The sequence below is a fragment of the Scophthalmus maximus genome, chromosome 9 (assembly GCF_022379125.1).
Source record: "Scophthalmus maximus strain ysfricsl-2021 chromosome 9, ASM2237912v1, whole genome shotgun sequence".
NCBI lineage: Eukaryota > Metazoa > Chordata > Actinopteri > Pleuronectiformes > Scophthalmidae > Scophthalmus > Scophthalmus maximus.
This window is the reverse complement of record NC_061523.1, coordinates 8,828,287-8,850,820: the sequence shown is the minus strand read 5'-3', so window position 1 is coordinate 8,850,820 and position 22,534 is coordinate 8,828,287. Positions and strand designations below refer to the sequence as shown.

The 22,534-nt window shown below is 43.9% G+C and overlaps 1 long non-coding RNA gene across 2 annotated transcripts; it reads right to left on the bottom strand.

Moving 5' to 3' along the window:
- Positions 1-775: 775 nt before the first annotated feature.
- Positions 776-22,184, bottom strand: LOC118319407. 2 transcript variants are annotated; one of them, XR_004795983.2, is made up of 4 exons: positions 22,088-22,184; positions 20,598-20,719; positions 7,062-7,324; positions 776-2,335 (listed from the first exon to the last, which is right to left on the bottom strand). It is a non-coding gene; the product is annotated as an uncharacterized LOC118319407 (long non-coding RNA). The 2 variants fall into 2 exon arrangements; XR_004795984.2 differs by lacking the exon at positions 7,062-7,324.
- Between the last annotated feature and the right edge of the window lie 350 nt (positions 22,185-22,534).

Below are 22,534 nucleotides of genomic sequence, written 5' to 3'. Positions count from 1 at the left end.
TGCATGCATATGACCGTTACTGTGTATACTTGCCTGTGAATGTGCACATGTATGTGACCTGACCAAGTCTGATCAGATCAGGCGTGTTTTCGCTAGCCAGTGCTCCGGGGTGTGAGTCCATGCTTGACCCGCAGCACGGGTCACCTCCCCTCAGGTCTCCTCCAACCCCTCTGCCACACTGGCCCCACTCACAGGATCGAAGTTTTAGGATGTCACCTTTCATTTGTACTAAAAGATAAACTTATTTATTTTTAATTCTAGGACCAAAGTCCTGTCTGCTTACTAATTTAAATGAGACCACAGCCTTCGCACAAGACAGACAATATTAAAGACAAATAAGATGATAAGGAAGGAACAGATAGAATAATCGGTAATGATACTGAAAACACATTGGGTAGTGGCGATGATGGGATGGAAGTTGATCTGAAACGATTAGTCGAATAAACAATCGGCAGAAAAATCATGGATTACCGTCGATTTTCTAGGGGAAACAATGACACGGTACCCAATATCCCCTGACTCTCTCATCAGAGGAGTTCCCGCTTGTCTCTGTCACATATCATCGTCAACTGAGTGGGTTTGCTGTTTTGATTTTTGGTTCAACAAAACAAGACATTTGAAGACGTCATGGTTCTGAATAGTTGTTGTTGTTGTTGTTGTTTTACATTTCATGCACCAAGAGACACAACGTGTGAGACACAACGAAGATAATCATTGGTTGGAGCCCATGTTCAGTACAGTTGAAGTCAATATTACCAAAGCCAGAAGTCAAACCTGAAGTTGTAAGACTCATTGGTAGCGCCCCACGCTGTTGCATCGACTGGCGGTCGCATAAACCTTGTGAGTGATTTGCCGCTCAGCTTCACATGAGAGTTGTCGCGCTCACTTGGGAGCCGTGGAACAGAGTCGTCAGACTCACATGAACGGAGGTGTGAATTGTTGTGAAACCACGTCGAGGGCGGAGACGTCAGAGGAACGTTGACACGGCACAAGGGAGAAGTTTGCCTTAAAGACTTTTTCCTGGCAAAAAGGCTAATTTTGTTGCCTCAACCAAACCAAAACCAAAAATCCTATGATGAATTAACAAATTCATGAATGCAGACTTAATTAGTTAGTTCTGCCTCACCTGACTTCTCGAAGTCGCCATGAAGGCAAACTTCTCGCAGTACTTTAGTCCTGTTTTTGTTTCCCACTGTAGTATTTTACCTATGGCATAACGCTCGTTTTTAAAATATGCAGTGTGGAAATGTGCTCGTGTGAGTGACTGGAGAGAAGGAAAACGAAAAAGGTTAAAGCCAGTAGTTTGTGCCACGTGTTGCTCTTGTTTGGAGTTTTGTTTGACTCCCGCATTGGATCATCCCTGATCTCATCAACCGGCGGCTGTTTGCTTCCGTTTCCTACATCTGGGAGCCAAATGTTTATTTTCGAACTCGGGTCTACTATTGGTGTTAAAACAAACATTTGCCGTCGGCCTCGCTGGAGTGCATCGTGGGTATAATTTGCCCTGCCGCTTTATGTAATGACATACCTCCCATCGCTTACCTTTCCTCTGTCTGTCATCCAGGGTTTTCAATACAGAAGTTAACGTGAAGTGGATTATATTTTACGTTGAATGGCATCAGGGTATATTAACTGTACAGAATATGATGAAATCTAATATTGCGGATGGCAGCAAAACTTTAAAATAATTTTACATGGAAAAGGAAAAAAATCCTGACAATATACATGAAGTGTTTAAATTATGTCCTATGGTTTTAATGTAATCCTGTACAGTGATCAGTATTAATCAACTAAACACAGCTGCATGATTGAAAACTAATCTAGAGGCCCAGGTCCTTTTTAACTCACCCCATGTACACGCTCCCCTGGTAACACATTAAAGACCTGGTCTGTCTCATCTCCCCTATCACCCAGCTCCACTATCTCTTCTTGTAATTCGTCACGATGTGTTTCCTGGGCTCCGAGCACCGCGCCATCCTATTCCACTGCAGCCCTCAGAGACGCAGGGACAACCTCACATCCTCGCCGTCTGATTGGCTCCTATCAGCATTCGTGTTTTGTGATTGTGCACTTTACACGTGAGGGAAAATACTAGGTTGTCAATCACAAAGGCTTTGACATAATGAGATCTGTACATCTGTCGAGTTGGAAGAATCAGAAGTGGCCCAGCTGAGAGAGTCATAGACTAGATAAAAAAGAATGGGAAAATGAGAGGGGGGGGGGGCACAAAGTGCTCATCCTGTCATTCAAGGTTTAGGGTTTATCTTCGGGAGCCAGGGCAGCTGGCGTAGCCGGCTTTGCTGTGGGGACGGCAGGTATCTGTGTGCATGCTATCCTGTAGGGGGGAGAGATATGACATTCTGTCATTATGTGCAATGCATAAAACATTCACTTCAATAAGCTCTTCTTGTTAAATTTGCCTGTTTTGTTTTCCCCCCGGACACACACACACACACACACACACACACACACACACACACACACACACACACACACACACACACACACACACACACACACACACACACACACACACACACAGATGGATGTATATTTAAATGGGAGCAATGGCTCAGAGGGAAGACAGAATAGAACGCGGATGTGTATGTTTGCCTCGGCCAGTTATCTTCCCTCAGTCAATGCGCCACATGAAGACACCCTGAGAGGCTTGAAATTACAATCATGCTCATGTGGAGTGAAAATATTTTGGATGAGCACATCCACCAGCGCCAGCTTTTCTTTTTTTTTTCTTCTTCTTCTTCTTCTGTGCTGCTCTTTTGCGCTGACATATGCTTACAAGCACACAAGCACAGTGTACGTAACTGCATACGCATGGAAATACATAGACACAGGACGCGCACGCACACAGGTCCATATGTTTGCAGCTGGCTGGATAAATCACTTTGACAGCTGAACACAGATTACGAGTCCCCGAGCTCGCTCCCTCAAACAGAACGATGGCATAAATCCCCTTGAGGGTAACAGGGTGGGAGGTGGCACTGGCACAAGGAACAGAGGTAGAGGCGGCGGCAGACGCACTTCCTTATTTTAAGAAACATCAAAGAGCCCAAAATGATCAATCTGTGACGCCTAAACGCATGAATCATTTTATTCCAATCCATACGGGAATCGTGATGATGTAGAACATCATCAGGAATTATGTGAGTCATGTAATTGCTGTTATAGACCAGCTCTCTATTAACGGCTCGTTGGAAGTGCTTTGAACAGAAGTTCAAGGTAAAAGTCATTGATTGAATTGGTCGCCCTATTACACTGGGCATGGATTAAATGGCGTGATCTCTGTTTTAGTAGCACAGGTGTCACTTGTTCATAACGTGGTCAGGACTCCTCTTCCTCTGTGTGTCTCCTCCAAACGCCCTCAACAAACTGACGTGACTGAATAACCTCCAGCCCAGCGGCACTGAAACAATCCTGAGGTGGATGTGTCACTGTGGAATCTGTAGATTACTGTGTACAATAGCCCGTTTTGTTGTGTTTGGGCCGCAACTACAGTATAATGATTGTTTTCCCTCTCGATGAATCATTCGGTCTACGAATAAACTAAACATCTGAGAACACATAGTTACACCTGCAGACGTCTTAGGGTTTCTTCTGTAAGACCGAGAAGAGCAACGGCATTTTCACATTTGAGAACCTGGAGCTTTTGCTTGCAAAAATCCACTCCATATTTTCGGGTTAGCCGCGTGTGAGTAAAGTCATGGCACACTGGCATTTCTACAGATCATTAGCATAATGTAATAATGATAATGTTCAGTTGTTTAGATTCTTTTTCTGTACTTGCAAAAGTATAAATGAAATACAGCCATTTACAAGATTTACATAAAATACACCAGACACTTGGCCCGTATGACTGTATTGAGCGTATGCATCTGATTTTAAAAGAAAGATACAAGAATAGGTCAAAATCGGATTCATGTTCTCAATTTGTTGAATTTGGATGTTTATAAAAGTTTTGATTTCAAAGCCAAATTGTCAGTTTTAAACATGCCTTTGGTCATAGAGAGCTTCCAGACCCCGTGACCTGTCAAATCTCAATCTCCCAGTTACACCGTCTGCTGCCCTCCCATTTTAAATCTTATTCCACGGACGACACTTAATGAATCTACAGATCTCACACGGACACTATCACATCAGTGTTATTAAAAGCAGGTTTTTATTTTTTCCGCGCGGTAGGCAGCACTATATTCAGACTCTGAATTTCATTAAAATCCTGAGTTTGTGGCATCCAGATTGAGCCCATGAGGACATGAGGTTGTCATTTGCATTTTACAGTGGAGCATTATCTTCTTGATGTGTTTTAATTTTGTCCTTGTTACGTTTAGTTAACAGAGCTGCATGATCATTTGCAGCAGGCTTTAAGAGGTAATTGGCTGAGACAAGAAAATCTGCTGCCCAATTGTTCTTATTTTCACAATAATGAACATCTCATCAAGGGAATAGCTGAATTTACTTAAAGCCGCCAGCATCTTAAATTCAGTTTCAGTAACAGATATCTGTCTTTGAAATAAGTCCAAGGTAGATTTGTAGCACTTACACACAGTGATAAAGCTTTCTCATCTCATCCTGTGAGACGAACACAGCTAAGGCCAAGGGACGACCAGAAGGGGTTTCGCCAGAAGACATCGCCCTCTTCACGGCGGCAATTTTCCTCTCGACGCCAGAACAGTGCTCGTAGGATAAGTGAGGACACAGGGGCAGCACTAAGAAGACGCAGTGTGGTTGTGAGTACATATGTTATAATCTGGTTCATCTTTGCCCGTTTCTATTTCTCCTGCCACCCCACACACAAATTGGCCACTTGTCCAGTTCACACCTGGTCAAAACTGGAGAGGAATTTTTACTCCTACATTAAAACAACAACAGCAAATACATCTCTCATCATCTTTCAGGCAGTGGGCACACTCTGGACCTGATATTTCTATGGTCAGCATGACACAACCGGTTAATCACCCTGTCACGAATGGTAGCCATCACGCATGTTGATAAGCGTGGGACTGGCTCCAGAAGAAGCTGTGCTGCTCTCTGAATCAGCGCGACGCTGACCTTTTTCGCGGCAGGGCGACGGGCGAAAAGGCCCTGCCAACATGTGTATCCTGACAGTCTGACTGCATGGGACCCATTTGAAACTCACTGGGAGCCACTACTGTCTAAAGTGAGCGCTCGCCAAAAGAGGTACAGGAAGACAGTCAGTGATATTTGCTTTTTGTCGGTATGCAGATCGGATGGAGTTTTTCTCCCCGAAATCTTGCGTCACGATGAGGTTGCCAGGTTTTGTACCAGGGGCCTTTTCACACATGTTGAAGTCAAAACAGGAAATGCAAAAATAGAAGAAAAAAAACTTGCTGATAGATATGGTGTCATTTATCTGCTTCAGTTTTTCCAGATCCTTGTATTATATTGGCTCACGTGAAGGAAGCGTAGCCATTGTTAATGTTGTGTGTGTGAAGTGAGGCTTGCACTTTTACTACGAGTTATTATTTCACGCAAATATTATCTAACACTCACAATCTTAACAATATATACAAGACGCAAGTTATCATCATTCATGTTGTTGGCAGAGCAAGGCGCAGGGAGGCTGGATTTATTATCCAGATTTATTAGTTTCCCACAATAAATGTGAAGAAGCTGCAGGTAAATATTTTCTTTTTTTTGCAGAAAGGGAATGTAACTGAAAGTTTATCTAGTATCTACAGCAACATAATTGGTGATTCAGATATTGTACAACAGTGCAACAGGTAAAGTAAGTAACAACTTACAAGCAGCTCTGTCTGTGTTTTTGTTCCTCCATCTTCACAACATAGCCCCTCGGGCACCAGTTTTACACACACACACACACACACACACACACACACACACACACACACACACACACACACACACACACACACACACACACACACACACACACACACACACACACACACACACACACACACACACACACACACACACACAACCCAAGCTGTGTGGGCACACCATGACATAACCTGCCTTTATTAAGACCATTCAAATCTCCCATCTGCCCTCAGATCTTCTTCCCCCTCACTTCCCAGACCTCTGCAGCAAAGCTCCTTTCCTCTTGGCCCATTGCGTTTCATCATCTCGACCATCCTTTCTGTCATAAGTGGCCATAGGCTTTTAACAAGACGCGGGAGGCCAGTGAAGCAAAAATGGTTAAACGCTCTCTGCCCCTGCATTTCCCGCACTCGAGCGCGGTGGTGATGGAGTCTCATGTCTGGAAGCCTTATTTCCCCTGTGGGCACTCATAGCATATTGTGGGTCATTTGTAGCGCTTAGATGGCTGAGCTAGTGAACAGATCTCTGCCTAAGCCCGTCACAGACTGCCTCAGTCTCTGCCGTGAGCCCACAGCCAACAGTGCGAGCGAGGTATTGCGGTGGATGATCGGTTTTCTGCCACAGTGAAGGAGCTGCGTGGCGATCAGCTGTGGAGGCATCGAGGGGACGTACTGTCCACTGTCATGAAATAGTCTGTGTCTCGTGATCTGTACATATCTTTGCTTATGGCAGTAAAGCGCTTAAAGAAAATCTTCTTTTTTTAGCTGTTGTGGCAAGAAAATACACGACAGACTGTTTGCTAAGTCCCATCCTCCTTGATTACGTCTTTTTAAGGCCCGTCAAGCTTTCTGCTCTCATGAGGCACATGTGCAGTTTACCCTGACAACTCATTCATAGTCAGCAACCATACATTTTGTCAACTGTTGTTGGTTTTATCAGTTGCAACTTGCTATCTAATTAAGCTGAGGTTTTGGCGTTTAAAGAGGCAACAGTCAACGCAAATGCGATGTATTCTGGACCGTTTTGTGCAACCGTATTCAACACGACGTAGCAAACATGGGGACTTACAAGGAGGTCGGGTCCACTTCATGTTACTATATTTAATTCATTCAAAGTTGACGAAAAAACACTTGCAGGTGATTATACATATATGAACACTGGACAATATATATTATTTTTGTGAATAAGTTCTTCTCAATTTTACACACTGTAGCGTTAATAAGTAGGCTTGTTGTGTTACTTACTGATCCAGCAGAAAGAAGACACAAACCCTTTTTTGAGGCCTCTCAAGTCCTGCAGCACTCTCCACGTAGTGGACCTTGCCCGTCCAAGGTTCAGTTATGTCTTATCTTTTTTCCATCACTCTCCTTTTTTTGTCTGCTTTTTTTCCTCCATCAACTGGATTTTTTTTTTCTCTTGTGAAGTTGAGTTGTTTTTTTGTAGTAGCTCTGTGCAGATATAGACACTTGTTTTCCCATTTTTGGTTGCGCAATGGATGACGCAGTTCCTTTGCAAAAGAAAAACAGGGTGAAAGCAGGGTTAATAGGGGACCAATATATGTGCCGATGGCGTCGTTCTTCTATCGCCATTACACTGTGCAATCAGTGTTAGCATTATAATGACACGTTTAAGCCAAAAAGTTAATAAATTAACTCCTTACACTTTTCCTCTTGTAACTTCCAGCTTCGGAGAGAAAAAAAGACTACAATCCACATACATATGGATCACTGTTACTACAGCCGCAGGGGCTGCCCAAGCATGATCCACAGACCTCCAAAACCCGAAAGCTCTGCCACGCCTAATGACAGTTGCTAAACTCTGATCGTACAATGGGTGTTTGTGGAAAAGAGTTTAGTGAACGGTCAATCTCGTGTTCCCCAGGCAATGGTGTTTGCCGTTCAAACACTGTAACTGCGGTGTTTCATCCAAATGAAGAGCTGCTGTACAAACGATATCCATAGACGCATCCAAATAGCTGCTCAAACAGTAAAATGGGCGAGATGACACCAATTATGAGCAAAACGGGAGATTAATCCACAGCATGAAAATATAATACTGATAACATTTCAAAATCTGAGAAGGTTAATGGAGCTTTATCTCCACTGTTGAAGGTGTGATATTGTGCGATAGGACTATTCGCTGTTGTCACTCGTGTGTATTTGGAGCCGAGACAAAGCCTCATCTGCTGACGTGAGCGAAAAGAGATACACACATTGAGAGGGACAGAGGCAAATCTGCTTTTATATCCATTTTCCTGATCTACAAAATAATAAACTGGAGGCATTAAAAGCGTGTCTGTATCACCATGGGCCTACCAGAGAGGCAAAGACGAACAACCCGAGTGCAGTCTCAGCCTCTGGAGCAGAGAGATGAGGAAGAGACAATAGTCAAGACAGATGAACTGCTGTCCCTTGTATATCAGAGAAAGCTTTGTGATGTGTTTATTACGTGACAAAAGTGTTAAGTGGGGGCAAGAGAGAATCGCTGCGGTGCCAGTGTTTATCTGAGGAAAGAGAAGAGCACGGGAAGACAGTTCTCACACAATATGTCAGGTAGCGTCATCCTCATTACGGCATCGAGTCTGGCTCTGGTTCATTACTGTTGGAGGGCGTTCGTTTTGCTTTCATTCTTTGGCCGTCTACATTGACTTTTGTGCAGGCATAACGCCGCATCTCTTTATGTGCGCAAGCATAGATGAACATGAGTGGGCTAGTATAGCATGCATATTTGCAAGTCTGTGCAACTGTACGCCGCAGTCCTGGCGGCGAGATTCGGAGCACAGTGCGCTTTGTGTTCGAGCGGCACCTGCTCCGTGAGGCTGTTAGCTTCAGCCTGTCCTCTGTGATTTCGGCCACGCTCATTATCCGGCCCAGAGCTGCCTCCGCACTGATTGAGCCAAAAAAACCCTAATGGAGGATAATGAGCCACACAGATTCCCCGCTGCCTAGCAGACATGGAGCAGGGACTGGGTAACCAGAGAGTCAGGGTGCCCCAATCCCAGACGATCCACCGGTACGCAGGGGAAGAATAAAACAAGAAAGAACGATGTGGAGGATGTGAATTGTGTTTCATTGTTGATCAATTGCTAATTTGTGATGTCTCTGATTTAGACCTCTTAGAAAATATCTTTTTCTAAACTGTAGTTCCTAGTTGAGTGTCTGCATTGCTCTCCCGAAAAATTGCTGCCTTGCTTAGTTGGCCATTGGATCTATGGGCACCCACACAGAACAACAGACATTTCTCATCAAACTCCACTGTCGCCGGAGGCTAAATTGGAACAAGTGATATCAAAGTCAGGCCCACCGCCTCCTCTCGCATTCTCTGTTCAGATCTAACAGCAGTCAGAGTGTTGTTGGACCTGCCGCTTTCATTTAAAATCGAGGCCTCAGATGTGACAGACTGAACTTGGCTGCTGATTAATGCAAAAACATTGCACCATGTTGTGTATAGGCAGTCCGACGTGTGAAGTGGGGTTTGGAGGGTTTCGTGCAGGGCAAGTGGAGTGCTTTTGGATGTGAGTGCGCAGGGCGAAAGGCGTGCAAACATCAAAATGTCCACAGTAGTGGAGGCTTCAAAGACCTCATCCGCAGGCTCTTGTGGGACCTGCTTCCAGAAGAAATTGGAATATCATTCACAGGTCCCCCGGATGGCGGTCTAAAAACAACCAAACAGAATAGATGGTCTAATGACAGGAGATCTTGTGGGGGAAAAACAAACCCCATGGACAACGATAATAGAGCCGTCTGAACATAACCACATATTCTTGTACTCTGGTTTAGGCTCTTTGCAGCTCACGCTGTTATTTAGGCCGTGACAGATTTTAAATTCCCATTCTGCAGCACAAAGCAGCGGGCGATTCCCCTACCAGGCAAGTCCTTCTTTGTGTGTCGCGTCAGTTTGGTGTGAATAGGAGATAATTAGAAGCTGCATCCTTTTATGCCGGGGATCACGATAGAGACCCAACAAGTGGCAGCACACACACTTCGCTGCTTTCAAACGGATCTGCCTCACCCTCACTTTTCCTACCACCGCCATAGATTAAGTAGGTATGTACGTGTGTGTGTGTGTGTGTGCGTTTGAGTGGAGAGGTTATTTGTGGCAGACTACTGTGGAGCCTTTGTTTCCCTTGTCTCTTTGCTTCTGACAGAAGGAGGAAAGAACTCCAGCACACTGTGCTTTGATCACTCTCTGGAACAGCTTCATACAGATTGAGGGAGGGGAAGCGGGGAGCGAGAGGGAGTGATGGAGAAGCGAAAGAGAGCGCGAGAGCAGAGGTGGAACAGACGCAGGGGCTGGTGATGGAGCAGAAGGAATGAGAGAATAGGGGGGGGGAACAAAAGCTTCTGCGGCTACAAACCCCGAGTTTTGTGACTCCTGGATCCGTGAATGGGGAATAAAAGGCATGCGCGAGGTAGAACCATGATGTAAAACAAAAACGATAGGAAGCTGAAAGTATGTAGGGATGCGGACCCTTCATACAAAAAGCGTAAGCGCGGTACTTTGGCTCGTCTGTCCTTTGGTAATGCGTGAGGCACTCGTGTCTCTGCAGCCTTGACGCTGCAGTGACACTGACATGGGGCCACGTGCCTCACATTGGAGCATCACGTCCGTCAAGAGCTTTTCAGCGGCGCGTCAGGCTAAAAGTAACGTTCATTGTTGGTCGAGTTCGAACTCAGGCTCTGACCACATTTAGCGGCAGAAGCTGGATGTCTCAAGCATTTGAGCTATTTCAGCCATTTTTTACTATATATACTATCCATGTAAACATTCAAAGTGACGGTGTCGGAAGATTGTTGGTGTTTGAACTCGACAGCCAAACCGATATACCTCCGCTCTTCACACATGCACGTGACGTGCATCGCCGAGGCGAACTAGACTCAAAGTCAATGTAACCCACCTGTCGAGCAGAAACAGAGCGCCCTCTCCCCTTCCCCCTGTCCGGTCCTGTCCTGTCCTGTACACAGGCACAAACGCCGCGTGTTGCAGATTGGCTTGAATATTGTGCTGCTGCTCTGGCAGAATAGCTTTCTTTGTTTCCCATAAGCCGAGAAGCGCACACACAGAGCGGTCAGCTAGCGGATGGCGAGGAGATAGTGGAGAATTTGACATATAGTGTATCGGATTACTTTCGCTGACCATAGCTTTAATCCATCACTTTTCGGCTTTTCACCATTTATTTGTTAATTTCAATGAGCTTTCTTAACTTATTTCTCCATTACTGTTCTCTAACTATTGCAACCATTTTATCCAGAACATTAGCAAACTGTTATGTCTTCTCTGCTCACTTGCAAACTGCTTTTCACCTGCTTTCAATCGCAACACACAGAGTTCTGGTGTTACAGCTGATTCAGTGAGTGATTTTTTGTTCTTCAATTAATTCATATATTTTTTTAATTATACACCTGTTTGTGAATTACAAACATAAACTCACATTTCATGTAATAATAATTCGACCTTATCATCTGATGTCGGCACTCATCAGGTAAAAATAATTAAAACTCTATACTGCATGGCTGTTTCCAAATAGCGTATTAAAAGGGGCCGCTGCAATGGCCTCCATCCTGAAACCAAATTGAACAAAGAGCCCTTGGAACATTATTCTGATTATTCTGATTCTTTTTTTTTCTTCTTTCATTTAGAGACAAACAAACCAAGCCAAAGAGCACTTAAGCTATCATGGCTGGCTTCATAGACATGTGTTTTTTTGCAAATGCCCCTCCTCCATAGGAAAAAAAATGAGTAGAAAGAGTGTGCAATATGTATTAACGAATTATGTCTGCTTTGTCAGAAACATCCTGAAAGCTATTTTCCCTTCCTTCGTTCTCGGCCATCTGTGCGAGGTTTGTTTTCACTGCAGACTCCCCTGCTTGCATTTAGCTACGGGGTTATACAAACACATGCAGCCACTGATGAAATATGGTGATAGATGTCACAACTCTTGGTCCAGACGCCTCTGCGTGCTTCTAGCTTTGACGAAAAGATAACCCTGCATGTCGCCGCATCCAACCTGAAGGTCATACACACAGGTTTAATATCGGAGTCCAGTTTTAGCTCTGTCAAAACACTTTCCACACAGTTGATGATTCACGTGTTTATTATGATTCCGCTACTATATGTGGGATAGTAGTTCTGAACGAGACGTGTGGATTTAGACACAAACACAGTGACGGCTAGTTTCAGGAACGTCTCCATTGTACAATAATATATGCACCATGTGTGGGAATGATTTTATTTGTGTATTCCCCTAATAGAAATGCATGTGGGAGGGAAGGAATACAGTCTTGCTGAAAAAGCTTTGGTGGTTTGAGCCTCACTAATTTTGGCCTTTCACTTTTTTTTTAGCCTACAATCTTTGACAACAATGAATATCCTGGGTATGTCAAAGTAAAACTGCTGTTAAAATTTTTTTTCACCCATAACTTCCCTCACAGACTGATAAACAGCGGGGGGGTCAGCTGTTGTCAGACATTGCTATTTGTGATTTGAGTACGCTGTGACTCCATGCATGCTTTCAGACACGCACTGAATTTTCCTGAACGCTGTATGTGAGAACGCAAATGCCTGCAAATGTTACTCAACACATTTTCCACAACTTGTCCTGCCTGCCCCCTGGTAGAACATTCCCTGAAAATATCAGAGTGAGCCCATGTGAGAAGACAAAAGGAAAATCTCCGGAAGATTCATGGCGAGCAAGTGGGCGCTCTACTCAGATGCCACCCTTTTTGCCTGAGCGTTCCGGAAATGTTCCTGATATTGTGAACGTGTCTGACCCGGACAATCTCCTGCTGCGTTTTGACCCAATTCATACGGAGTTTTGACAGTCTGGTCATTTACAGTAGCATCAACACGACTGGACCTATGGAAGAAAGATGCTAAACCTACCATCTATAGTGTATACCAGGCTCCACTTGTAACCAGTACTACAACCAATGCTGCTTGTTGAAGAAGGGGGAAAAACATCTTCCTCTGTATCATTGAAGAGCTACAGTATACAGCTATACTAGTCACCATGCGTCTGTGTGCACTTCTGTATACACTGTATCCACTCTCTTTACTCCACTAAAAAACAACCTCCCACACGTCTGAAATGAACTCTTAGAGGAATCATTGTTGCTTTCTCCCGGGGCTGAGGACCAAATATATCGAAATCTAACTCAGGGGCTTAGTTCCCGCCTGGGGTGGGAGCAGGGGGTCTGGGTCTTCTGTCTGGATCGCTGTGGCTGTGGGGCTGTGGGAGATTACGAGTTGTTGCAATCAGTTGGTTTTTCCGTGTTAGGAAAGTGTCGCCTGTCTCAGGCCCATGCTGGCAGATAAGAGCATAACATGCCTCTGCTCAGATTGCCTCAGCGGTTCTGTGCTGCCAGAGCGCCGGGGAGGGATACAGGAGCAGGAGACAGTTACATCTGCGGTTGTCAGTCAGGGTGTGATTGATTCGAGGGGAGATGTGGAGGTGTGCATTTGCAAAAGCACATTCCACACCTTCGTGAAACCTGCTGAGCTATGGCATCTGTCTTATTCTCATTTGCCTTGCCACATTCAACCCTGTTCCTCTGTCTTCTTCTGCATGCAGTCTGAGATAAAGGCATTTTCTAAGTGTCTCTCACAGTAATATTAAACCTACCTTCCATAGGTGCTGCTACCCCAAGGGGTCTTTTACCACTGTATACATCCCTTGCCCTTCTAAGTGCCCTTGAACCGCAGCAACAAAAGCAAACAAGATTAATAAAACACGCAGAGACATCTTCTTGTCTAATACCAAGCAAATTTCTTTTGTCATCTTAAAAGCCCGAAAAAGCAGAGGCTAAAACTACAGGCATGCAATCACTTTGCGCTGAGATGTATGGAGCCAAATTGCCAATGAATTAGCACTGGATGTCAGGGGCGAGGGAGAGACTTAACGTTTCTCTCTGATCACGCGCTATTACTGACGGATGGAAACCAGCCTACGCCAGATCAGACAATGCTCCACTCGGATCACTCCCACTGTGGCGTCAGCGGTGGCAGGAAGCGCAGAGTGATGACAACCGCTTATAAATATGACAGGCTTTTGTCCTATTTAGGATGAGCTGAAAGTGCGCAGGATAGCGGGAGTGTAAACTGTGAACTAATGATTAAGAAACAGACAGCTGATTTGAGTCTTTTCAACTTCAGCTCATCTGAGAATGTTATTTTTTCACACGTCATTGTGGGAATGGCTCAGCATTACCTTGTTTTTCTAACCTTGTTATTGTGCAGGGAGCCCAGTGGCACCACATGGGGAGGATTTATTTCACTAATATTGATTACACTAATTACAGCTCACTGATTGCGTGCTAAGAACAGCGAATGGCCATGCATCTTTTATAGTCAAAACAGTGGAACTGAAATTATGTTCAATAAAATACAATCTGTTATCAAATTAGACACACCAATCGTCACTAAATGTCTCTCTCCTGATCCCGCTACAGTCATACGTTGCATGCCATTTAATAACTCTTAGGAGCAACAACATGTTTTAACTTGATTTAAGCTGGGTTGCGTGACTTTTACCTATGAACACACGTCGGCAACAAGTATTTTGTAGTATAATTAAATCTGGTGTCCGTGGTGACATTCCCCGCACTGAAGAGGAGCTGAAGAGTGGAGCAACTGTAGCAAAGGAGACAGAGTTGGCTCCAGCAACTATGGCAGAAACAATGGTGCAAAAACCAAGAATGCATTCAAGAGAAGTTTAAAAAAAGAAAGAAGTGAAACTGCATCAGGGGAAGGATTCCAGTCCAAAACAGGAAGCGATCAATGGCGAGGAGGAACACGGATTCCCTACTGGTGTGGCCTTTCCTGACAGAGGACAATGTGCCGATGGCAAAAAAAAACGTCTGTCACCTTACTGCTCTTGGGCAGATTGACGTTTGTAAAATATTTGGATTAGGCTATGTAACCAATACATTTACTCCACCTAACTAATGAATTACTGTCATGGAACTGTGGACATTCGTGTGTATTCCGTGTTTGCGTAATTATTGTCACTGCTTGGGGACGGAGACTAAATCTCTGCCGGTTTAAAGTCAGAACCTGTAATAACACGTCCTAATGGATGTCGACTAATTACCCAGTTTGTCTCCACGGAACTATATCACCCATCATGAGAGTCTAAAGGCTGCATTCATTTATTATTTAACGGCACTGTAGAGAGCCAATACAGAATGTCAATGACTATAATTGATCCAGCATCATGGACATAAGTGTCTGCTTAGGCAGTGATTTAATCAGCGAAAGGACACTTAAATGACAAAATTAGAGCAAGGATCAATATCGTGGAGACAGTGATTTGCTGCAGCTCATGTTATCCAGATTCACATCCATATGATGAAGTGAACTAAAACAAGGTCAAGCCTTATCTTTAATGACCAATCCAGAGTGCACTCTGAGCTGGACAGGATGGACTTCAAACGTGTGGTGTTGAGAGGGTCACTGTCGGTGGCAGTTTCCAGTTCAAGCAAAGATTTTCCATTTGCTCTTCTTCACTTTTATGGCCAAAAAGCCTCATATCCCTGGGAAAGGCGTGTGGCACACAGGAGGGGATGTATTTTACAGTCTATTGAAGCAGCAGCCACTTTTTGATTGAAAGGAGAACATGGTTCTTTGTATAATGACATGGTTGACCAAAAATAAGTACATAAAAATGACTGAGTGATAATGCAAAATCCCAAACTTTATCTGCAGAAAAGTCCACCAATAGAAACAGATAAATCACATTGAACTTTGTGCGACAAACAGTTTGAATATTGGCATTTGTGACAATTAATTAATTCTATTAAAGTCTATTAGTGCATTGACAAGACATTCGTCAACAGCAATGCATTTATCATTTTTGCCGTCATATGCCAAACATTTACTGTTCAATCCAAGAGTTTTCAAATATTGGCAGATTGATCAATAATGACAATAATCATGAGTTGCAGCCCTATTTGGCATTGGCTGATCACCTAAAAAGCTGCTTTTACAATTGGTGTATCAGCCCACTGCCGATATTCAAATTATAGAAGGGGATGGGATTTGATTTTCTGTTGGTTTACAAAAAAAAAACGGCTATTTAAACGTTGCCTAAATAAAGTGTGAGTTATCTTATTTGGCTCTGTGTTCAGTCCTACAGCCTGGTTGGGTTTGCCTGCAGCCGTGAACTGCAGATAAGCTGTTTTCAAAGTAAAAGCTCAATTACATGCTTTCATTATTAATTATCATGTAAAAACTGTTTATTTGAATGTGTACGATGATTATGATGATTCTTATTCCACAGTTAGTAATTGGCTGGGGGTGAATGTGTTTGAACAGTTGTAATTACCAACCAGGTGGACACACAGTAGTTCCTCTCCCGGAGCAGTTACCCAACTGATTGAGATATCAAAAGCGATCTAGTTGAGCTTAAAACTCTCGGATGAATGTTATGCACAGACCCCGGGGGGGAGGGGGTAGGGGGGGGGGGGGGGAGGCAGAGGTGCACAAATTTTAAGACTCACAGTCGAGTGAACGATTCCCCGTCTCCTAAAATCTTGGGGAAATGAGCACAGTGCTTTAAAATGCAAATTTAGGTCTATTAATATGAAAATATCCTGTCTTTTTCCACCACAAAAGGATTATATGAAGGAGATTTGCCAATTACTTGTTCACACCTTGGAGGAGATGAGGACCAGAGAGAGAGAGAGAGAGAGAGAGAGGGATGGAGAGAGAGTGACGAAGGGAGAGCGAGAGGAACAGAGAGAGAGAGAGAGAGAGAGAGAGAGACGAAGAAGAAGAAGATGAGAGCAGCACTGACAAAATGAGACAACAACAGTGCTGGTAGACTGAGGGTAGATTAAGCAGGAGGTAGACTGTTTCATTGGCGCCGCCACCACCAGCAACAAATCCCCAAATAATAACTGCACCCAATTTCATCAGAGTGTTGCAAAATAAAGAAATAAAAGGAGTGCGGCTTAGGCATCAAAGCGTGAAAAATCCCTCTGTGGTTGAGAGCTGGATGCCAGTGGTTTCCCTCCTGGTATTATGGCAGATCTTATCAGTGAGGGGGGGGCATTTTGTTGGCAGGATTACCCGGGCTTTGTGAAAGGGGATATTCATTAACTCCCGTTGACATCTCGCAGAGCGATCATAATCCCCCTGAGGAGCAGAGGACGGAGCATGTGAACCGGAACAGAGACTTTCTGCCGCTCAGTGGCGCCGAGATGTAGCCGTCCTTGTACTTTGCTGAGAAATGCCAAAGGTTTATTTGCGGAAGAGTGCTCTGCCCAGCAAATACAAAGGGCACTTAAGCGGTAAATAAAATTAGACTGGGAGCACAAACCCGGAAAAAAAGAACCCTGCCTGTGGCATCTCAATGGCACCAGGTAGGTTTGTGAAGGGACTTTTGAAGCTTGGATGTATTGTTTACTGCTTGGCATCATGACAAAAAGGTTTCTGAGGCCGCTGAGGTCGAACTATGGTCAAATGAGAAACCTGCAACCTGCGTGAGTGACTGGCTGTCAAGCGAAGAGGCCTTCAAAGACCTCGGTACGCCTCAGTGCTTGTTGAGTCATCGGACAGTGCCTCCAACACCAAACCTTTCCAACATTGAAATCGAGGGGATTTCTCTAACTTTTGTTATTATTAGTATTATTTGCATGAAGTGAGAGGTGTGCGCAGTTGTCCCAACACTTCTGAACACGTCTGTGTACGGATTCTGCCCCTATCGAGAACTCTAGGGGCTCTATGAACTTTTGAAGGACTTTTGTTTTGTCGGTTGTGGACTTTCCCTGATTGGACTTTCTGTTTTTCGGTATTCTTTATTTTGGTCGTGTCACATCTCTGCTTTGGTTCGGTTACGATTTTTTCATCCCTCATGTTGTCGTATTTTCCTCTTTTATTATTTTGACACTCGCACCTTGTCTCGGTGTTTGTCACACCTGTGTCCAGTTGTCTCTCCGCCCTCAAGTATTCCGTTTCGGTGTTTCCCTCTTGCAACTGCCAGTTCGTCACGGTTTCCACGTTCCAGCATTATTTTGTACGTTTTCTGGTCTCGTGTGGCGAACCAGCTGAAATCAAAGACTGTGTTGTTGATCGTGAATCTGCTTCATCGTCGGCATTCGGAACCTCGCCGGTTTTCCTTTGGGACCAGCGACACATTTTGTTTGTAGGCATTCTCGGTGGTGCCATACGACCTGGTTCCTTTTGAGCAAACTGTGACCTTGAACCTCAAAGGTCATATTATATTAACTTGACAGAGAATTCACCTTTTTTTATAATTATTGCTTCGGCACCCTCACAAACACAGCCACAATGCAACTGTGGTCAATATTTGGTAGTCACAGCTTACAGAAATGACATTGCTCTTTAGCTAATGTATGGGAATGCAGTTTGAAAGAATGCCATGAGTTGGATAAAAGGCTGATATCAGGTTAGAGGTCCAGCACATGTTAATATTGTGCAGGGCCTGCAAGTGGTGGGAATTATCTAACTTCTCCCAGTAAAGGAGTGCATCTGCCACGAGTCAGAAGAACCGGCCGGGGTCACTGATTAAGTTGCCTCTAACTCGTCCAGCCTTAATTATAGTATAGTATGTTGTATAATGCTCTATTGTGTTGTGTTACTCATACGCACACATTCCTCTTCCCTCATCCGGTGACTAGATGACTGCTGCTGTATAATTTATAATGAGGTGTGAGGTTCTGACATTTAGAGCCAGTCTCCCTGCCGGCACATGGGGAATGGTTCCGGTGCTGTGTTTGATATAAGCTGTTATTTGCATTTGGCAAAAAGGAGTGAAGCTATACGGTCTGCCTCAGTAATGATTGTGTGCTGCAATTAGAGCAAAAATATTTCAAGGATATTTTAAATGTGTCTAGAGGTTACTGGAAAAGGAGAAAAGCACTTATGTGGGGAGTCATAGCGATGTCCACCTCACCCCCAACCCCTCGTCTCTCAGCGGGGTTTTCATGCAGTGTCCACAATACCTTGATGAAATATGTATCAGCTGTCTCAACTCCCCCGTGTTTCTCTGTCCTCCCCCTTCCACCCATGGCCGAGCAGAAAACTAGACAGACAGCCGTGCATTGCTGAAGCGCCAAGGATCTCTTACCTCACAAGTTATTTATAAATGGCAGCAACTGAATGGCCGTACAGAATAAAAAAACACATTTCATGACAATTGATAAATGAGAACATTTGTAGACTATGATAAGGTTGACAGCTCCGGTTGGAGTCATTAAGACAAGGTCTTGATGCTTGACATTTGTGCTTCATTCATGTGGTATGAGAATTGTGGTAAATATGAGTTGCTGACTTGGGAATTGCCGACACTCGCATGCCAGCAGATCCATCTCCATGACGACTAAGAAAACTCTATCCGGTGATAAAGGACTGTATGTAATATGGTTGAAAGTCCCGCGACAAGTAAATGGACTTTGAGTTGATAGTTTTTTGTCCAAATGTAATTTTAAATTGAATTTGTTGCAGCGACACACACTCACCATGCTCCTGCAAGTGATGGGCTGCGTTTTACATTTACTGTTCTGCAGTAGTTACCAAGCATGAAAAATCAAAACATCATTATTTTTTACAGACGATGGGTGACCGATATATTCTTGGGATGGTTGATGACATTGTTTCGTAGAACAAGAACTAGTACTAATAACTAGCATAACCTAATAAAAGAACATAACTTATCACCTGATATGAATTTTTCTTACAGTTATCTGTAGCCTACAGTTAAATATGTCTTGGCCAGTTTGTACAGATCCTAACAAGTGTATTACCATGGAGACGGGCGGCAGCTCTGTGTAATGAGCAAGGCAGGTTAATTGCAGTAAGTCAGGGGTCAGCAAAGAGATTTAAATTGCAAAGTATGTGAACAGGGGCAAGAAAGCTTTCCGAAGACTCTTGGCTATACTCACACTACCTGACAGTTTAATGCACTTGTGTGCCCTTGCACAGCTTTCAACCGAACCACTGCTCACAACATTGTTGTGTTATCTATGTCCATTTTATTATTAGCCATTAGGCGGGGAACTCCAATCCAACCCTGCACCTTTTACGATAAACAAAAGCCTGTCAATCATCTTTAAGAGTATTCATGTATGAGATGTGAAGTCACACTGGTGTCTCTCCTCACACAAATCTCTTTAAGCGATTCACCGTTCAGCTCCCGCCTCAGTGATTAGGCCCATTAAAGCTCTTTTAATGGGACAATCTCATTGAAGTGATTGATATTTGGGGAAAAGAGAGTACAGCTCCTTTGGGGCCGGGCTAGACTAGTTTGCGGAAAACCTCGCAGTAAAAAACGTCTCAGTTAGATTCGGACAGAGAAAGAGGAGAAAGTGAAGCGCCATTAGCCGAGCCAATTATGTCAATACGTTGGACAGCAATTAAGACATTTGCTACAGTAATTACCTGGTGTGACGATGATCACAGTATGGGTATGGGTATCGCATTTTGTTCATATACTTTGTTAATTATTTTTAAAACCTCACATTTCATGCGAAGGAAATATATTCTGATTCGGTTGCTGAAAAAATATAAAGCTGGATCATATATATGGATTAAATGTAAATAGGATTTTCCCAGTCCGCATTAGCTTGGGAGGAGCAGGTAGCATCAGTAGATCGGTATGTTTGAATAGTGAAAAGAGCTCCAGGCTATAGACTCGGTCTGCCTTTCTCTAATTCTCATGCCCACAGGTAGGTAAAGCCTCTGGCCTCCCCATTGGAGTGATCCAAAGGTACTGTGTGTGTGTGTGCGTGCGTGCGTGCGTGCGTGCGTGCGTGCGTGCTTACCATAATCAAAGCTATCCCTCATTGTTTGGCTGTATGCACACCGCTCAGCTACCTGCAGCCATTTGTTTTTTGTAAAGGGCTTCACCACCGTCATCTATCAACGAACAATCTCAGCAGATAAGCTGTTGGCACACAAACAATTTATATACCACCGACTAAGATAGATCAGAGCACATTTGTTCTAAACTACTGTTGCGCCACAGTTCTGCCACCACTCAACTGCAAACAAAAGTTCAACAAAGTTGAGGGACACGCGATTATTGCTTGGTGATATTTAATCTAGTATCCATTCGAAGTTGACAATTTATTATTGACGAGTAATAGTGAGGTTTGTGAATTAATGTTTTACAATAACATATGAGTGTGCACACAGTGATTCTGCAGCAGAAATTCAAATTTGAACTAATGACCGATCATCAGATCACCAACGTTATCACAATGAATCCTGAAGGGAGACAAAATTGTGTGTAAAAAATCTAAAGACAGTTCAGTAGATATTTCATTGTAGACCATAGAGGAGTGACAAATCGTTCACACCAGGCGCATATCACTATGCACGTTGAGCCCTGAGAGCTCAACGCACTGCAACGGAAGAAAATACATGCAAATAGACACAAGCGCTTTACGAAAAGCATCATCAGTTTCAAGTTGTGTTGGGTGTAGTTGCGGCGTGATTGTCTCTTTTGGTTGTGTTGTGTTTGTTGCACGTTTTACATCTGGTTGTCTGTATTAGCAGTGCATGTGTCGTCAAATTGACGACGCTCATCTAGTTGCATGTATTAAGTCCAAGTGCTTTTAGCTGTCAGGGCCAACGTACTTATCGCTCCTTGAATTCTCAACGCCGGTGAGAGATCAAATGAACTGGTGAACGCGCTGAGCGTTTCATGTACAAGTACCAAGCTATCTTCACAAAGGGTGAGGTCACAAACATGAGGTGATACCAGATGTGGCTGTTGATGCGGCATTTCCTTATGTACTAACAGCAGTTCAGTACAAGGAAAAGGAGGAAGGAAGTGTTTATATCCCTGCTGTTTTTCTGTTTTCAAGTGGACGGCTTCTTTGTGAAAATAACCTCAAAACTCTAATTGTGGCTGGAAACCCTTGCACATGTAGACAGTGTTTTCAGATTTTACCGCCATTAGTGTGGACACAGTTTTTAGCATCTTCCCCGGAGAAAGGGGGTGTCTCGTCCAACTTGATTATGTCGATTGAGGAGGAGAGTAAAGAAAGCCCCTCTGACGATTCCTCATATTCATTTCATGGCACAATTTCTTCAGTAAATAATCTCTGCTCCGGCATTCACCACCGCAAAACCCTGTCCACGGTGCCTCGTGCCTCTGTTCTGATCCGAGGATCTCATAATATCTCATCTCTGACCTCTCCAGCTAAAGACTAAAAGCTCCCTGAAGATTTGATATCAGTCGGTCTATGGCTTGTTTTTACTTCTGCACATTTCCCATATCTGTCTTCATCTCCTGTCTTTTCCTTACCTCCCGTCTAGATTTTGTTGTATCGATTTATTCCTCCTTGTTCCTCCAGCCCTCACACTCTTGTGCCTTTGCTCTCTGGAGCTCAGTGAGCCTTCTCATGTCTTGCCCTTGATCTGTTACATAAGGTGTTGTTCACCTCCCTTTGCGCTCATTGTTTTCTATCGCCATGGCTATGACTACTGACATCACGGCAACAAGTTCTACATCTCCTAACAGTATAATTAATCTCCCAGATTGATCCACTGCTCACAACTCATGCAATTTACTGTATACTGATTGCAGACGTATCACTGGATATTTTATCTTCATTGCTTCACTATCCATGCTGTCAGCTGTGCTGCTCTTTCTGCATAATTTTTACATTTCATACTGCCATGAGCACTGGCTTTAAGAGGCTGCACTTGCATAAGTGCTTTGATGTCAACTATTTGGTTGGATCCCTGCCTA